Genomic DNA, 20,539 nt, shown 5'->3' with positions numbered 1-20,539 from the left:
AGAGAGACAGAGAGAGAGAGAGAGAGAGAGAGAGAGAGAGAGAGAGAGAGAGACAGAGAGAGAGAGAGAGAGAGAGACTCATTAGCAGAGCTAAAGCAAGCTTGATAAAAGGTGGGCACTAAACCTAAACAGGTATTTCTCAAAAGAATCTGTGAGGAGAAGGGAGTCCTCCATTTGCTCCTAGCCCAGAAGGCTATCTGGACAATGATAGACTTTGACTTTAATTAGCAGGGCAACAGTCATCCAGCAAGTTTCATCATGAACCACAACTGACTTAGTTCATTTAAAAATTATCCCACTTATGTATTGTATGTGCAGTTACCTATGTGGGTGCACATGGATGACGTCATATGGAGACAACTTAGAATATAACTTGTGGGCGTCAGTTCTTTCCTTCCAACATTTGGGTTCTAGGATTGGAGGGGTCAGGCTTACTGGTGAGTATCTTTCTCTGCTGAATCATTTTGCAGGGTCTCAGTGTCTTTATAAGGACTCTACAGGAGTCTGAGCAACTTGCTTGGAGTTAGAAACTGCTGTGCAAATGATGTTCATGAGATGTTCTGACAGTTGCCAATCTGAATTTCAACTATGGACTATGCCTTGTTTGATAGACAAGGTCTTAGATGCATTCATCCCGACGGTATTTGGTTTGAGTTTTTTCGTGTGTCTTCTTTTGGTTTTGCCGTGTCATCTTCTATCTTCCTCTGGTTTTTTAAAGTTATTTCTTGGTTCCTTTTCACTTCAGGTCGTGTGTATGAATTGGCATTCCCAGAAAAAAGCTGCTACAGTGTTTAAAATTCTACAAGGTCAGTTGGGTTGACGGATCAGAACCTCTGTGATTTCTAGATTGATTTATCTTTAGCCCACAACAGGTATTCATTTCCTGCCTCTGTGTCTGACTTAATTTCTTTGCGAATTTTGGGGATGGGGGGTGGGGTCACATCAAGGTTTTTTTTTTTTTTTTAAATTAGGTATTTTATTTATTCACACTTCAAATGTTATCCCCTTTCCCTGTTTCTGCTCTACAAACCCCCTATCCCATTCTCCCTTACCCTGCTTCTATGAGAGTGCTCCCCCACCCCACTCCTGCCTCACCACTCTAGCATTCCTCTATACTGGGGCATCAACCCTTGACAGGACCAAGGGCCTCCCCTGTCATTGATGCCAAATAAGGCTCCTTCAGCTCCTTCAGTCCTTCCCTTAAGTCCTCCAATGGGGATGCTGTGCAAGCCTCTGCATCTGTATTTGTCAGGACCTGGCAAAGCCTCTTGGGAGATCAGGCTCCTGTCAGCAAGCACTTCTTAGCATCAGCAATAATGTTTGGGTTTGGTGTCTGCATGTGGGATGGATCCCCAGGTGGGGCAGTCTCTGTATGGCCTTTCCTTCAGACTCTGCTCCAGTCTTTGTCCCTGTATTTCCTTTAGACAGGGGCAATTCTGGGTTAAAATTCTGGAGATGGGTGGGTGGCCCCATCCTCAGCCAGGGGGCCATGCCTAACCTCTAGATATGGTTTTAACAGGTTCTTCCTCTCCTTTGTGGGGTATTTGAGCTAATGTTATCCCAGTGGGGTCTTGGGAGGCTCTTACTTTCCTGGTATTCTGGTTGCTACTCCTAGCTCCCCATCCCTCATTGTTACACACCTCTGTTCAATTTCCTGACCCTCTGTATATCTCCTCTATCTCCTTCCATACCTGATTCTGCCCCTCTTTTTCCCCTCCCCCTCTTCTCTTCTTCTCATGTCCCTCCCACCCTCTACTTCCCTTGATTATTTTGTTACTCTTCCTAATTAGGACTGAAGCATCCAGTCTTTGCTCTTTCTTCTTCTTGAGCTTCATGTGGTCCATGATTTGTATTGTGGGTATTCCACGCTCTTTGCCTAATATCCACTTATCAGTGAGTACATACTATGTGTGTTCTTTTGTGACTGGGTTAACTCACTCAGGATGATATTTTCTAGATCCATCCATTTGCCTACGAATTTCATGAATCAATTGTTTTAATAGCTGAGCAGTACTCCATTGTGTAAATGAACCACATTTTCTGTATTCATTCCTCTGTTGAGGGACATCTTGGTTCTTTCCAGCTTCTGGCTATTATAATTATGGCTGCTATGGACATAATGGAGCATGTGTCCTTATTACATGTTGGAGCATTTTCTGGGCATATGCCCAGGAGTGGTATAGCTGGGTCCTCAGGTAGTACAATGTCCACTTTTCTGAGAAACCTCCAGACTGATTCCCAGAGTGGTTGTAGCAGCTTACAATCCCACTAGCAATGGAGGAGTGTTCCCTTTTCTCCACATCCTCGCCAGCATCTGTTGTCACCTGAGTTTTTGATCTTGGCTGAGTTTTTGAGCTGTGGCACAGGGTCAGCTCTGCAGGGAAGATGGAAACTGAAAGGATCCTGTCCCTGGCTGTTCCTTGGTTCCTGTGTCCTGAGGGCTGTGGGCAGGTCCTTCTTGGCCCAGGTATTTGAGCAGAAGTGGTGGTCTTACCTGTGCACTCAGGTGTGTCAGCACTCCTGGGAGACCAGTTCTCTCCTGGCAGGATTTGGGTACGGAGAGCTGTGGCACAGGGTCAACTCCAGGCACAGATGGAAACCAGAAGGTACCTGTCCCAGGCGCCACATCAAGTTGTTTTTTTTTTTTTAAAAAAAAAAACCTTGTTTGTATGCACGTACACTCATGTACCCTGGCTTGTATGTGGAGGTCAAAGGGCAAGTTGTAGGAATTTGTTCTCTAGTTCTATTGTTAAACTGTTAGGCCTGGTAGCAAGTACTCTTACCTGCTGAGCTGTCCCGCTTGCCCAGTAAATCTCTTTAAAACTAACTTCCACCATATTGGAATGTACCAGCTTTAACCAATTTAAGAGGAAAACTGAGTCCTTTAGCCCACAGAGAGCTTTCTGAGCTTTGATGTAACTGTTTACCCGATGCTCCCTCTAAGAACTTAAAAAGTGCCTGATGTATGATCAGTTTTGTTATTACTTGTGCTGTCCAGGTGAAGCCAGTTGAACAACACTTCCAATAGTCAAACTTTTTTCTTTAGTTGGCGGGGCGGTTTCATTGAAAGTTCTTCGAATCAAAGAGATAGCCTTTTTCTGTCTTACACATCTTGTCCTTTCCTTATTTTTTAAGTTCAAAGTTTGCTGGATCTTTTCACCCCCAAGTCAGTTCCACACTTTTCTTTCTATTGCAACATTGATGAAATATCAAAGAGTTGAGATTTACTCTGGAGACATGCCAAAGGCCTCCAAATGGCCACAATGGGATATCAACTAAAATCCACTGCTTAGCAATCTCCTGACAACTCACTGAGGTAAAAAAACCTCTGCCTTGTTCACCGCAGCCACTACCTCAGCCGAGTCGCCTGTGTCTGTATCTTTTTTCAATTCATGCTCTTCACTTTGAGGGCAAGAATTAAACATAAGGTATTTGTGGCGTTATGTAAGCAGACCCAAGAATTCACTGGTTACAGCACTTTCCAAGCCTAGCACTGTCTGTACGCACAAAGCTCTACTATCTTCTTTTACTCAGCTAAAGTGAGGAGGGATGTGGCTCGGTTTGTAGGGTAGTTCCCTAGCATTCGTGAGATTGGCCTTTGGTTAGAACACTAGCACTTCATAAACAAGCTGGAGGCAGAAGGATTAGATGTTCGATATCATCCTTCTCCACTTAAGAAGTTTGAGGTCAGCCTAGAAGACATGAGGTCCTGCATGAAAGATATTAGTAGTAACACAATAGAATACCATGTAGAAAAACACAAGCCTCAGATATGCAGAATTAAGTAACAATGAGACACCAGACCAAGGGAACCTACGTAGGCAGCTAGCATCTAAGCCATCCGGAAGATTGTTGTCTGGTTGATTAATTTTAACTGCATACTGGCATGCACCAAGGTGTCATGAGCTCCGTGGGCTTTTTAGCAGAAAGATTGGTGTTCGGTTGCTTATTGCAACTTCAATGTCACGGTGAACAATTTTCCCTTAAGACAATTTTTTTGAACTTTAACTGTTTGAGTAAGGATATTGAAGTTTTTAATCTCAAAAGTGCCTCAGCGTCTCTCATGGTTCATGGAGAATTGAGGCTGGATACTTCTGGAAGGTACTTGTCTACGGTGTCTTGACAATCTGCCTTTGATCTTTGGAGTACAAGACCAAATTGAGCCTTGTCATAAAATTATGAATAGCACTGGGATTTTTGAATGTGGGCTTAGGGCTGGATTTGTCTAGAATAGCTTTTCACCTGCTGTATATCCTCAAAGCAAAGTCTTTGGGATACAAAATTGTTTTAGATACCATTGAGTAAGATTTTCCTCCAACCCCTCTGACCTCAAATTATAGCCTCTCTAGCGTTTCCTCTTGATTCTTAAGCTCTCTTTAAAAGCACTTCATTCTGACCTCTTGAAGAACTAACCTACATCCTAGCAGCACCACGGTCCTTTCATACAGGTGACCCACAAAGGTGATCCATGGTGTGCTGGATAGTTTCTCTCTCATGATCATGTTGGTTCCAGAGATTCTGTAAGGTTTAGTGCTGGGAAATGCCAGCCATGGTATAACCCTGGGGATTTTATTTGAAGAAAATAACATTTAAAAACACATTTTTCTGTTAGAGATAACGACATGTTTCTTTTTTAGAAGAAATTGCAGAATAGATGCCTAATGGGACAGAGAGTGAATAAAGGTGTTTTTTTTTTTTTTTTTTGTTGTTGTTGTTGGTTTTTTTCCCTAGATGAAACCAATGGTCCAGAGCTTGTAGACACGAGGTGTGAGCTGGTTCTGCTGACCCATTCATCTCCTGGGGTTTTATTAGCTGAGATGTAGACACGAGCTTGGTCAGGGAACTTCACCTATTCAGTAATTAGGAGACTGGCTGCTATGGAAACAGCCATTCATTTCTATCTAAAGACCTAGCTTTCACCGGGTTACAGAAAGTGACTTGTAGATGTTTTAAGCCTAAACAAATATGATTTTGAAGAGATCTTACTTCTATGGGAATTGAAGTTTAAGTTTATTTTGTTTGTAACGTCATTTATGGAATCTGAATATAATGCTAGCTATGAACAACTCAATGAGCCCCCCCCCCCATGAATGCATCATCTCTGGAGGTTGCAGGATAGCAGATGAGCTGATAGACCTATGGATGTTACAGTGTATCTTTGGCAATTGTCTATTCGGTTGATGTGTTTGATCAAAGACTAGATACAAAGGAAGAAACCTATGGGCAATTTGTGAAAAGTGGCAGATTTGTTGAGTTTGCATGAAATGAATCTGCCACCTAGTTCCATCACCTTCTGTTTGTTCAACTGTAAGGTCATAAGGACTTTACATAGAGAAGGAAAAGTTTGCTCGAAAAATGTTCATTGTAAGAGGGGGAGGGGACTGCATTGTATCCGGGCAGCTTTGCAAGTGGCTATGGTGGATCTAGATAGCTGGGCCACAGTAGTCAAACTGTTGCATGCAGGATGACAGGGCCATGAAATGATAAGTGATTGATTATTTGACTAAGTGAAATCCCCAGATGTGGAGCAGATATCCTGATAAACTGAAGACCATGAAGGCACTTGGGATATGGACTGACACCATCTGATCTCCTTGCTGGAATTATCCATTGCTGACGCAGTTACTCACTGATGTACATCTTGTTTCCCTAAACCTCCTATCTTTCTCTTCATGACGGTGAGCACGACGTGACTGCCAGACCAGGGGGAAAGAAGCCATGTTGTTATATGGGCTATAAAATCCAACCCTGACTCTCAAATTCAATCTTCTGCCCTCTCACCTCTACTTAATCTGAGGGCAGACCTCATGGTCGGTATCAAGGGTATTAAAGGTTCATAACTAGACATACAACCTCAGGGGCCTTGGCATTTGTGCAACATGTCAACGTGAAGTTCACGGGCTGACTTTGTTGGATAGTTCCTTCTTCTGCTAAATGTGGACTGCTTCGAAGGCAATTTACGCTCCCCTCACAGACCGAAAGCGATTATTTTCACAGACCATAAGCGATTCTTGTTTCAGTAGCGTCTTTTGTATCTTACACATTTAATTAAGACACTGCAATGAGAACTCCTCTTCTGGGTTTTCTTTTCCAGAGCAGGCCTACATCTCTCCTCTCCCCTAGGTTACAGGGATGGCAGAGGGATGGCAGGAAGCAGTCCCGGTTCCCCGAGGCTCTCTGGGTACTTGGGCTTGGCCCCTCCCCTTACCGCTCTTCTGCGTTCTCGCTCTCACCACTCTAATGCCTAGCTTCGTCGAGCGGAAAAACTCATACGGGGAGAAACAGTATTTGCTCATGTCATGCTGTAAGCAAATTTGGTTTTGACTAGAGAATAGTTAATTTGTGAGTGACGAGGAAATGAAGATTATAAATTTTGGACAGAGAGTTTTCTTTCTAACCTGTATCTGATAATCTTATCTGCAAAGCATAATTTATTTTTGTTTTCGTAGCCATACTTAAAAATGAGATGTCAGTGTTGGCTGGTCGCCCAATACAAATGGTGTCACATGCCGAGAACCTGGACACCCACGTGTATTAGCAGGGTAATGGATAATTTTATTTTTAAAATATTTATGATTTTAATATTACCTGTGATGAAAGCCCCTTCCGTTGAGCATTGGCTAGGTAAAATTTTATTAAAAGTGTAAGTGCTGTATTTCCTGTCTAGAAAAGCTGAGAGGTTGAACCTTATTAAATTCTCAGCAAAATGTCATAAAAGTTTAGCCGTGCCACAAATCCCTGGGATGCTGTGAGCCCCATTATGAAGCACTGGCACAGAGACAATGCTTTGACTGGTAGGCACTGTGACCAATAAGTTCTCATGCTTGCCTATGTAATGTTACAAATATACCTTATATTTAATTTCCCCCCAGAGTGAAAAAGCCTGAGGTGAAAGAAATGTACAGACACAGCAGCCTCAGCCTAGGCTGCAGCAGCGACGGTAAATAAGATGACAGATTTTCCTCAGTAAGTTGTCATGAGACCTCTGTGTGGCTTTTGTATTTCAGTTGAAATCCCCTCTGTGGCCTTTTGGAGACCTTCAGTGGTGTGTCTCCATAGTAAATGTCAATGATTTGGTCTTTCATCAATGTTCCAATGCAAAGAAAAAGGTGGAACTAATTTGGAATGGAAAGATAATAAAACAACAACAACAACACGAACAAAAATAACAGCAAACAAACAACAACAACAAAAGTCACAAAGACTCATGAAAGGAAAGCAGAGCCTTTGGCATTTGTGAGAGTTTCATGGGTGCCCTACTCAGCCGACCCATGCTGGGGACTCGAAAGGTGCAGAGATGCTTCAGGAAGCTGGAATAGATGGCAACCGTTGTGTCCATTTGTATCTACTTTAGGATAGTCGTCTGGTGTTGGAGTTCCCAATTAATCTACTCAAATTGATCCTAGGGGCAGCTACCCACTCCAATGTTCTGGACTCCTGAATGAAAGACACACACACACACACACACACACACACACACACACACCCCACACATACACACACACAGTCAACAACTCAATGGCTGGGCCACTTCCTAATCTACATGGCGACTCTACTTCTCTCCAATAATTCCAAGTTAACATACTAAAATCTACATTCCCAATATGGGTTCTAGGAACCAACCTCCCATTCTTTGCAATAGCAACAAATACTCTTCAACAAAAATCTTGCTTTATGGTTGTATGATACATGATACCATTTAGGGATCACAGAAGCAGTTGAATGCTAAATAATTTTTATCTAACATGTGATTAACATTTTGTTCTTTTAATATGTGACTATTATATATTTACATATTAAAGTCCAATATGCATATGCAGATATATAAGTGTATATAAGAAACGGTGAAGAGATTAATAAATTTACTAATGTATTTACAACTTCTTGAAGGTTAGACTTTTACCTTGAATACTTTCTATTGGGTGTTTCCAAAGGCTGTTTTGTCTTAGAACTGTGTTTGCCATTTATCTGCAGAATTGTTTGGCCAAGGGAATAAATCCAAAGAAGGAAAGCAAATGACAGAGACAACTCTCTTTAAGTTCTGTAAAATGTTTACCAAATGAATGAACTGTTAGAAAATTTTATCCTGATAAAGACTGTTTCATTTGTCTTAGGGATGTTTACTTTCTAGAATTTGCTATTGTTGATACTTAGGTGAATGGAAAATATTTTGTGTGCAAAGTATAAATCTTGTATCAAGGTTGTAAGATACATGATACCATTTAGGGATCACATATCAGTTGAATGCTAAATAATTTTAATCTAGCATTTAGTTTCTATTGTGATTAATACTTTGTTCTTGTAATATGTGAATAAAAATATAGCACCTTTTAGTAACCTCAAGTTTTCTTTTTTGAGTGATAGAATCAAGTTAATTTTTTTAGTGAGTGTATGCTACATAAAAATGTCAATAAAAGATTTATGGCCAAAAACCAATTGATTCAGAGGCTGGAGAGATGGCTCTGTAGCCATCTGTTGCTCTTGCAAAGAATGGGAGGTTGGTTCCAAGCACCCATGTTGAGAGGCTCACAATCACCTGTAACTCCAGCTCCATAGGATCCAATACTCATTTCTGGCTTCCCTGAGCATTATCCCCCTACACACATACACACACACACACACACACACACACACACACACACACACACACTCACACACACACACACAGGAGAGAGAGAGAGAGAGAGAGAGAGAGAGAGAACAAATGATTAAAATTTTAATTCAAATCATCTTTAAAGAGTAAGCACTGGGTAATACACATAGTCTCTTAAGGATTGCAACTCTGTGAGCTACAGTACACAGTAAAAAAATATAACCTCTAATCTATTAGATTTAGTGTATCTGGTTTTACATTGAGGTCTTTGAACCACTTGGACTTGAGTTTTGTGCAAGGTGATAAATTTGGTTCAATTTGCATTCTTCTACATGCAGATATCCAGTTAGATGAGCACCATTTGTTAAGGGTGCTTTCTTTTTTCCATTGTACGGTTTTGCCTTCTTTGTTAAAAATCAGCTGTCTGTAGGTATGTGGGTTTTTTTGGGGGGTCTTCTAATCAATTCCATTGACCAACCTGTCTGTCTCTGCAACAATACACTGCAGTTTTTATTACTATTGCTCTGTAGTACAGCTTGAGGTCAGGGATGGTGATACCTCCAGAAGTCTTTTATTGTTCAGGATTGTTTTAGCTATCCTGGGTTTTTATTTTTCCATATGAAACTGAGAATTGTTTTGTCAAGGTCTGTAAAGAATTGTGTTGGGAATTGTATTGAATCTGTAGATGGCTGTTGGTAAAATGGCCATTTTCACCATGTTAATTCTACCCATCCATGAGCATGGGAGATCTTTCCATTGTCTGTTCTTTCTTCAGAGACCTGAAGTTCTTGTCATATAGGTCTTTCACTTGTTTGGTTAGAATTACACCAAGATATTTTATATTATTTGTGGTTATTGTGTTGTCTTCCTAATTTCATTCTCAGCCTATTTATCATTTGTATAAAGGAGGGTTACTGAGTTTTTTGAGTTAATTTTGTATCCAGCCACTTTGCTGAAGTTGTTTATCAGCTGTAGAAGTTCTCTGGTAGAATTTCTGGTGTTGCTTAGGTATATCATCATATCATCAACTAATACTGATACTTTGGCTCCTTCCTTTCCAATTCATATCCCCTTGATCTCCTTTTGTTGTCTTACTGCTCTAGCTAGAACTTCAAGCACTAGATTGAATAGATAGGGAGAGAGTAGGCAGCCTTGACTTGTCCCTGAAAGTGGAGAATATCCTTGAACCCATTGGTATAAGAGACAACTTCCTGAACAGAACCCCATTGGCCCGAGCTCTAAGATCAACAATTGATAATTGGGACCTCATTAAACTGAAAATCTTCTGTAAGGGAAAGGACAGTGTTGTCAATAGGATAAAGTGGCAACCTACAGATTGGTAAGGGATCTTCTCCAACCTTACATCTGACAGAGGGTTAATATACAGAATTCATAAAGAAGTCAAGAAATTAGAAACAAACAATTCGAATAGCCCAATTTAAAACATGGAGTACAGAGACAAACAGAATTCTCAACAGAGGAAACTCCAGTGGCTAAGAAGCACTTAAAGAAATGTTCAAAGTCCGTAGTCATCAAGGAAATGCAAATCAAAAATGACCCTGAGATTCTACCTTATACCCATCAGAATGGCTAAGATAAAAAACTCAAGTGATAGCACATGCTGGCAAGGACAAGCACTTCATTGCTGGTGGGAGTGAAAACTTGCTTAATCACTGTGGAAGTCAATTTGGCTGTTTCTCAAACAAACAAACAAACAAACAAACAAAAGGAAGAAAACAAAAAAAAAAAACAAAAACAAACTGGGAGTAGTTCTACCTCAAGACCCAGCTATACCACTCCTGGGCATGTACACAAATGATATTCCACTATACCACAAGGACACTTGCTCAATTATGTTCATAGCAGCTTTATTTGTAATAGCCAGAAACTGGAAACAATCTAGATGTCCCTCAACTGAATAATGAATAAAGAAAGTGTGGTTCATTGACCACAATGGAATACTATTCAGCTATTAAAAACAAAGACATGATGAAACTTACAGGCAAATGAATGGAACTTGAGAATATCATCCTGAGTGAGGTAACCAGAAAGACACATATGACATATGCGTACTCATACGTGGACATTCACCATAAAGTGCCGGAGAGCCATGTTGCAATCCACAGACCCAAAGAAACCGGGTAATATGGAGGTCCCAAAGGAGGATGAATCTAACTCAGGAAGGGAACCCAAATAGTCATTTGAGGTAGATGAAAAGAGGGTACTGGGTAAGAAAGAGGGTAAGAAGGGAAACAAGGATGTTGATCAGGTGTGAGGGGAGTGGGGCTGAGAGAGAGCTGGGAGTGAGAATGGGAATAACGAGGGATCTCCGGTGACTAGCTAGAGGTCTGGAATGCGGGAGGATACAGGGAGTCTATGGTGGTGACTCTAGCTGAGAATCCTACCAGAGGAGGGTGTAGAACCTAAAGTGGCCACTTCCTGTAGCCAGTTAGGATTTCCAGTGGCCCTTAGTGGGAGAGGATGTCCCTAGATCTGCTGGGACTAGATGGCTCAGGGTGGGGTGGGACCCAAGAGGGGTGCCCCTTCTCTTTGGAGAAGGTGAGGGGAAGGACAATAGGGGGAGGGATTTGTAAGGGTGAGACTGGGAAGAGAGGAGGGAAGGGGTCTGTGATTGGGGCATAAAGTGAATTAAAAATTCAATAAATAAATAAAAAAGAAAAGAAATATCACCTTGTATTTCTTAAAGTGAGTTGCCTGAAAATTATCGGCACTTCAAGTCCTTGCTAAAGTGATAGGAGACAAAGTTAATCTTGTTTGAATTTTAATCTTTCTAACTTACAGTGGAAGAGATTTTTTTTTTTAATAAAGGTGTATGAGCCGAGGTCTAATTTATAGACTGTAAGATTCATGATTTCAAAAGTTCAGGTTAGTGACTTTTGACACGTGTGCTTCGCTATTGTAATCAGCACCACAATCAGATTCTCCAGTATTTTGCCTCTAGATATACAGTGTTATGTTCCTCCTGCTGCTGCTAGCAACCTCTAGCCTCTGGGCCTATCACCTCTCCAAAGATCTTGAGGGACATTAATCTAGAACGACCATCTCGCCAAAATGCATTTCCTTTCTCTCCATGATTTCCCCATATCTTAGCAACCTTATCAGCATGCGGGTGTCTGTGCTGGTTATCAGCATGGGTGTGTTAGCTTTTTTGTTAACTTGACACAAGCTAACTCGTGAGACGGAACTTCAAGGGAGAGAACACATCCATCAAATCGGTCTGTAGGCAAGTCTGTGTCATTTATTTGATAAATGATTGACCTGGGAAGGCCCGCCCCACTGTGGTGATACCATCCCTGGGGAAGTAGTCAATAGGGTGTGTAAAATAGGTAACTGACTAAGACAGTAAGTATTATTCCCTTCCTCATGTTCTCTACTTCAGTTCCTGTCTACAGGTTCCTGCCTTGAGTTCTTGGCCTGACTTTCCTCAGTGACCTATGACACAGGAGTGTCACGTGAAAGAAGCTCTTTCTGTGCGAGGTTTGGTCATGGTGTCTTATCACCGCATTAGGAACGAGACTCAGATAGTTTCTTTAATAGTTTAATAGTTCTTTAGTAGTTTCACATTTTATTTAGCTTTCCCAGTTGGTGTGCTAACAAATAGGCTTTGGCTTTTTCTCTTGATGACAGCAGCTCCTTGTACCAAGATTTTATACCAGGATGGTTACGATAGTAGTCTGAACCATTTCCAGATCTCTGTATTTGATCAACTGAGGAAACACACTGTTGTCCTATTGATCGCCTGTCCACCCTGGGTGGTTAGTCACCTGGAGACCTAGTGATGGAGACCCTTCCACTGTGTAGTTCCCTCCCTTAAGCACAAGGCTTCCTGGGTGACAGTGATACTCAGTTGAGTTCTTATCCCTAGTCTTCTGGGTGTGGCCAACACTTTGCTCTGTGGCATCCCAGTCAGAATGAGTCCCATGGTGCTGGGCAAATGAAAAGGGCTGGGATATCAGGTACCACAGAAGCCAACAGTTGTTGAATGTCTGCAGGTTGATACATACAGTTTTTTTTTAAAATACATTTATTTAATTTTTCTTTTTGAGAATTTTATGCATGAGTATCACACTTAAACCATTTCAACATCTCCCTCTCCCTATGCCATCCTCTCCCAGGTCCCACCTACTCCCTCTCAAATTATCGACCTTTTATTTTTTTGTTATAATTTTTATAGCTATACAGATGTATGTGTACACACACGTGCACATGTTTATAGACCTGTTCAGTCTTTAGTATTGCTTATATGTATACATGTTTAGGGGTGACCATTTGGGAATCAATAACCTTTCAGGGACTCACCCTGTGGAAGACTTGATTCTTTCTCAGTAGCCATTAACTGCCAACAGCTCTCTATCAAGGCATGGGACCTAGTAAGAGTTCCCCTATCTCTATGGATACATCCACTGATGCTGGCATTGCGCAGGCTTGTTTAGGTGGCCATGGCGCTAAGATTTCAAGGGTCCAGCTCTGTCCTTTGGGATGGTTACTAGTGACTTATTTTTATGACAAGCAGCCAGTAGATTGTGCATGTCTGTGTGATGGAGCCTGCTGGACCATCAGGATTCGAATTTAAGATGCTTTCAGCTCACCATTGTTACTCTCTGGTACGCAAATTATCCATGCATTAGTAAGCTAGTAAATTGCATAAGCTGTATTATAGTAGACGGCTGACTCTTATTCAAAACTTATTAATGGAAAATGTAAAAAAGAAAATCTGCTACCCATGAGATGAACCAGTTCATGCTACCATAGGGAGGGCATTTGAGAACAAATTAATTGTTCTGCTTTTAGTTAATCAGAATTTATCCTGATGTCTATCCTTACAAAAAAATAAGAATTCCTTTAATAGACAGGGTTTGTGGATTGGAAATATGCGGAATAGGCTAGAAGATGTGACCGAATCCAGTGTAACTTCTGTAGGCAACGGTGGCCTATTTTACAGGGATTTTTATTGTAAGTAATATGATACAGCACAAGCCAAGAGTGACACATCACACTCTCGTAATGACATAAACACCAAGAGGCTTTGGCCGTCAATAAGCCTCTGCAGAAGATGTATTCCATCTGACAGAGTACACTTGGGGTGAAGTATGAGATTGCGACTTCAACACTTTCTTATTTTCTCTAGCCTTGAGAGATGTGTCTTGGCAGCTGAAAAGGTGACTTTAGAGTTTGCTGTTTTGAAATGCTTCTTATGTGGAAGGTTAATTATCATTGCACCGAGTTTGCAGCATGGAATTGGGACTTAGGATGACATCATCCTGAGTGATAAGGACAAGGGGAGAGGTACTCTGTCATGTGTCTCGTGCTGAGCCAAGTGTGTTTTCGTGTGGTCTCTGACAGAACAGGTCCAAGGGCTGGAGAGTTATTAATGAGATTTCTGAACAAGCAAGGGACCTGGGTTTTGATTTGCGGTACCCACTTCAAAAGCAAGGCCCACCCATGTATGTCTCCCAGTGCTGAGAAGGAAGATACTACCAGCTAGAATCTCCACATCAGTCAGGGAGAAACACATTCAAAAAAATGAGTTGAAGAGTAGCTTCAAAAATAAAGAGAACAATAAACATCAACTTCTGGCTTGTGAATGCATACAGGCACATGTGCACACACTGAAACATTGTATTACACACACACACACACACACACACACACACACACACACACCCTTAAACAAGTCCAGTACTCCAAATCATGTACAGAACATGTAGCCTCAATACCTTTGCACCTACAAGGGTACAGAAGTGTCTGGCGAAGTCAGGCTGATTAAGTCAGGTTTAAGGAAATCCAGAAAGGTTCTGTGGAATTTAATCAAGTGTCAAAAAAAGTCCTTGGAGGAGAAGAATGGAAAATCCTTTCTACTGTGGCCCTTCAAGGCCCATGTGGCAAACTGGTTTATAGCCTAGGAATTACCTAACCGGTAGGGAAGGGAGGGCTGTGGTTTCCCTTTTGCTAACTCTTTGTTTACGATATCGTTGGAGATGTCCTATCTGGGGCTAATTTTTCAGCCTCATTCTTTTGTTCCGTTCTTTGGAATGGCCACGGAGAGGGCTGCTGTCAACAGAGAGCGATTCATCTTTCGAGCAGAGCTTGAACTTTGGTGCTCTGGCTGCAACCGGATATCGATCGCAGCCTGGGGTGCTCGCCCCCTTCTCCTCTAAGGTCTGGTAGCGACTGCTTTCAACTGTTAACAAGACCAAAATGCACTCCTTTCCTTGAGCGTGGCTCTCAGTGACACGCAGCTCTGCACGGTGGATTTTTCTCTGTCACCTTGTATTGTGACATCCCCACTATGTCGTCTCTAGTCATCGGACTATTACACAAGTATAGAAGTCTAAAATTTCATGGTGGACTGGCGGGTCTTCTTAAAACTTTCTTTTGGAAGCAGAAGATGGTGACTTCTACCTACATATCACTAACCAAAGCAACTTCTCAGGCTTTGCTTTATTGCAAACAAGGAAAGGAAATTATATCCTTACTGTATTTTCCAAAAAGGGGGGAACTAGAAATTGTCCCAGTATTAGCTCCCTGGTACTGATATGTGCACCTCCCATGTTTAAAGACTTACATTTTTAAAGGCATACACAGATTTGGAGACTCTTCAAGTAGACTGTTGAAACTTCTAATATTACAGGACCATTTTTAAAGCCGACCCGAGACCACAAATACAGTGATGTTAATCTTCTCAATCCAGGCTCAATTAGTAAAGTGATTCTCAGGTCTGTCCATTGTGAGCAAATAGAGCCTAATGAAGACAGTCTGGGATCATTTGTTTCTTTTCTCCAATATTTTAGATTGATAAAGTTCAGACATGCAGACAGCGTGAAATGATTTAATGTTGAAAGAGCAGTCATCGATCAGCTAGGTTCTACCAATGAACCCTTTCTAAACTTATTTGATCACACATCTACCATCTATCCATCTGTCCACCTGTCCATCATTCTGTCTAGTTTTTGATGAATTTCAAAGTCAGTTCCAGAAATCAATTCATGCCCTCCTACACTCTTCAGCGTGCTCATGTTAAGTGGATTTTCATACCTATTTCTGGTCATTTTCAGTGAAACACAGAAAGTCATCAGCATTACGATTCAGTGGGGTTTGATAAATGCTTTGCCTACCTGTACCACTTGTTTAAGGTGCAAAGAATAACTGCCATCCTTGAATATCTCCCCTTCTCCTTTGTAGTTGTGGTGATTCGAATAGGTTTGGACCCCATTGTTTCATGTGCTTCAATGCTTGGTCATAAAGCATGGCACTATGAGGAGGTGTGGCCTTGTTGAAGTAGGTGTGGCCTTGTTGGAGTAGGTGTGGCCTTGTTGGAGTAGGTGAGGCCTTGTTGGAGTAGGTGTGGCCTTGCTAGAGTAGGTGTGGCCCTGTTGGAGTGGGTGTGGCCTTGTTGGAGGAAGTTTGTCACTGTGGATATGGGCTATGAGGTCTTCTATGCTCAAACTCTGCCCAGTATGGAATCAGACCCTCCTCCTGGCTGCCTGCGGAAGACAGTTCCCTTTTGTTCCCTGCAGATCCAGATGTAGAACACTTGGCTCCTTCTCCACCACCTTGTCTGCCTGCACGGCTGCCGTGCTTCCCACCATGATGATAATGGACTGAACCTCTGAAACTGTAAGCCAGCCTAATGAAATGTTTGCCTTTGTAAGAGTTGCCTTGGTCATGGTTTTTCTTCACAGCAATAAAATCCTAACTAAGATAATAGTAAACTATCTTTTGGCTCTACTTTCTGCTCCTCAAAACTATCAGTCACTTGAACTTTTTTTTCTCCATACACTTTGTTTTGCCTTGTTGGGAATTTAGTATAAATGAGATGATTTCACACAGAGCTTATTCTTTTGTGTGTGAGGCTTAGTATACTCTGAGACTCACCTATTGTGCTCAGAACACGTTAGTTTCTCTTTCTCATGGCATAGCATTCTGCTGCACGCTAGACTCTTTCATTATTAATGCACTCTTGGGCCCTCTTCAGATTTTTGCTCTTTGAAAATAGTTTCTAATTCATTCTTCTTAGGAAAATATTTGCAACTTCTTTTGGCACCTTTTCTATTCCCTTAAGGAAATATCTGACATTTGGAACCAGGTATGGTACATGCCTCTAATCCCAGCACTGGGTGGATAGGGGAAGGGAGTTCTTGTTTTGGAGGACTACTTTGGCTACATAGTGAGAACCTGTCCAAAATAAAACAAAAGTGTGTGTGTGTTAGTTAGCTAGCTAGCTAGCTAGATAGACAGATAGATGGATGGATAGATGTAAACATCTACAATTATGAGTTCTGGGTCATAGGTAGGCCTTTATAGTCACCAGAAGTCTTCAAGGGAGCTTAAGGGGTATGTGTGAGCATGTACATGTGTGAGCATTTGTACATGTGTAAGCATGTGCAAATATGTAATTGTGAGAGAGAGCTTATAAGATTGGTTTATAAGAACAGAAGAGGCACCATAACCAAGGCAACTCTTATTAACAATTAAACGACATTTAATTGGGACTGGCTAACATATTCAGAGGTTCAGTCCATTATCACCATGGTGGGAAGTATGTCAGCATCCAGGTAGGCATGGCACTGGAGGAGCTGAGAGTTCTACATCTTCATCTAAAGGCAAATAGGAGAAGACTGTCTTGCAAGCAGTTAGATGGAGGGTCTCAAATCCCACCCCCACAGTGACACACTTCCTCCAACAAGGCCACACATCCCAACAGTGCCACTCCCTATGGGCCAAGCATATTCAAATCACCACAGAAGCTGAAGGTTCTGGTGTTTGACATTTACTGGACCATGGCAGCAGCTCAAACCGCACCTGCTTAGGAAGAGAATAATGCTGTATTCTGTGTTTGGTTGCATCTGGGCTCCCAGCCCACTGGACAGTGCCACACACCTTCAGAGCAGATCTTTCCAACTCCATCCTCTCACCTACATGCATGGCGGTCATTGATGGAACATCCTCATGGACACACCCAGTAGTGTGCTTTGCTGAATGTTTTATAAGTGTGCCTATCTGGCTAAATTACTAACCCAGAATAATCATCACGGTTAAGCTTATTTGTGTGCATATGCACGTGCAGGTGAAGGCATGTTGTACATGTGTTTGTCTTGCTAGGTTTGCATCATACTGAGATTCTGTTTCCCCACCTTCTCCCCTACACTAAGTGCTGCCAATAATTTGATTTCTAGCTGTACTGGTGGGCATATGTAGGCAGATTGCTGCTGTTCCATTTGGCATGCATCTGACATGAATTCCCCAACACTTCTTTCTGCATCTATTGGCTGACATCGTATTTCCCTTTGAGAAACATTTATTTTGATATTTTGTTTGGACAGGATTTTTCATCTCTTAATTGTTAAGTTGTATCTTTCTTTATTTCCTGTATACGTTTGTCAGAGATATATTTTACAGACATTCTCTCTCTAGAAAGGATGTCAGCGATCAAAATTCTCTCGGTATTATTTTTGGAAGAACAAAAGCTTTTACATTTCAGTTATGATTTTTTTTTTTAAAAAAAGAGGAATCAGCCATTCTCATGACACAGATAGATCTTGTATTTTTTTTCTCAAGTTCTTATCAAAGATAATATGTAACTTTCACATTTCAGTCTAGTCTATGGTAGATGATTTGAATGTGCGTAGGGTGAACCAGGGCTTGATAGCTGTACATTGTTTTTCTTGCCAAACTGTTGTATTACTCTGTTGTCTGAAACACCCTTCTTCCAGCATTGCATTGGTGAGTTCAGGTTTTGAATGTCACATGGCAGCATGAGTGTGAGTCTTTACTCTGTCTCATTGATGTCTTTATTCTAGTACCTCAGTGTACTGGCTCTTCTAGCTTTAGAGGTAGTCTCAAGGTAAGTGGCCTAAGTCCTTCAACTTTACCCGACATTTAAAAAAATTACTTTAGATATAGTAGGTTCATTGTCACTGAGCAGAATGCTCCATGACCCTAACATGTACTCTGTGGCACGAACTCCAGGCTCCTCTAAAACATAAATATAATTTTTAAAATGTTAAGAGGTTTCTAGAGTCATGACATGGGTTATGAATAATTCATAGGTGAATTTGGGGAGCACTGACATCTAAAAATAGGAATTTCTTGATTCATGCCCACAGTATCTCTCCAGTCATTTAGAACCTTTTAAAATTTGGTTCAGGCAATGGTCTGTCACGAGTGGCCTCAGAATACTGAAGTATCTGGCTTGTGCATTCACTTGCTTACCACAGTTTAGTTCTTTGGGGTTCATTTGAGTTGCTTCATCTGTCCCATTTGTTCAGGTTTCTGGGGTCAATAGTGATGTGGAACAAACTTATGCCTAGAATTTGAGCATCTTCTCTGGCTCTATCTTTTCTCTGTCTTCCTTCCTCACTGTGCAAGTTCTGTGGTACCTTGAAATCCCAACCCCCAGGTTGTCAAGGTCAGCAGGAGACGAGTTTCCTGTAGTACAGCTGGGCACTGGGATGACACAGACAGGCTGAAAGTGCTAAGTGGGAATTCAGTCAGTAATGGCTACTCTCCAATACACCCATATAATTTAAAACAGACTCTAGACTTAGTAGTTGTCATCTGTTGGGGCAGTCAGACCTGTAGGATTTTTCTAGTAGAAACCAGTGAGCCTGGTTCAGACATCTAAGCTTTAGTAATACATGAATTTAACTCTTGACTTTAGTATCGAGAGACAGATATATTGTGACTCATTAAACAGAAGTTCTATCTAGGGAGGTGATGCACATCCATCACCACAGCATTTGAGAATGAATAAACAAGGAGATTGACTGAACAACAGACAGAAAGACAGACAGACAGGAGCATCCCCCTAAACCCTCAAAATGTCCAAATCAGAAACTCTATATCCATGTGTTGTCTTCTCAATTTACTGATTTTTAATAGATATTTATGTATCCCATAATAGGGAGATCTGGTGCTTCCTTGACTCCAGAATTCAATGAAAGCCTCAGCTGGAGGCACCTGTGGGAGTGTGAACTCTGATTCTTAATCTCCTTCCATAAGTTTTCTGTGTCTACATTTGGTCCATGGTTTCTTTCCTGGATCACCTTACCTGCATTATTTGCATATGTTGTTTCAAGAATCTTGACGTGATTTAGAAATCCTTGTTTATTTACTTTTTTTCTTTCTCCCCTTGCTGTAAATCGGAGGTCTCATAGACATGGAAGGTTTAAGGGGCAATGTTTATAAACTATTAATGTTTCTATTAATTGCATGACAGTTTACATCTCTGAGATGCACACGCTGCCAGGCAGCCGATGTCCTCTCTGTGAGTGACTTTCCTCCTCTGCATCTCCTCATTTTCCATTTGTGTTCCCTTTGACACTGCTATATTCTCGACATCCTGGGAAAAGAAATGAGAATGAGAATTTATTTCAAGCATGACCTCACAATGACTCTTGTCATATTCATTCCATCATAGCCTTAGCTACTTTATACACGGCAAAGACAAACACTTTCTTGGTGGCAAGTGTTTTGGGAGTTTAGTGTATATTTATTTTCTAAATATTATGGATAGAGTACATTTGTTCCTAAAGCAATTCGATTTTTTTCATATTTCAAAAAAATTCTTTAATCTAGCTAAATAGCTCGCAAAAGACTTTGAACTTTAGAAATACACTATCAATCTGACAGATTATTTCCTGGAAGAGAGATTTTGATGAAATAAATCTTGAGTGAGACTTGGAATGAGTTTCTGTTGTTTCACACAGTGATTCCCATATCACTATATGTCCTGCCATTCTGTATGACACATGTGGCCCTACCAGATTACAATGTACAGGCAGGTGCACCTACATGTCTGGTGTCAACTGAGAGCTGGAAACAGAGAGAAACTCAATGAAGACCTCGAGATTTAAGGTTCCTGATTATTGCATGACTTACCCTAGAAATATGAGAATAAACTTCTGTTCACCTCAAGCAGGTCAG

Source organism: Grammomys surdaster, unplaced genomic scaffold (assembly GCF_004785775.1).
Source record: "Grammomys surdaster isolate TR1022 unplaced genomic scaffold, NIH_TR_1.0 367, whole genome shotgun sequence".
In the NCBI taxonomy this organism is placed as follows: Eukaryota; Metazoa; Chordata; class Mammalia; order Rodentia; family Muridae; genus Grammomys; species Grammomys surdaster.
Note: the sequence above shows the minus strand (reverse complement) of the source record.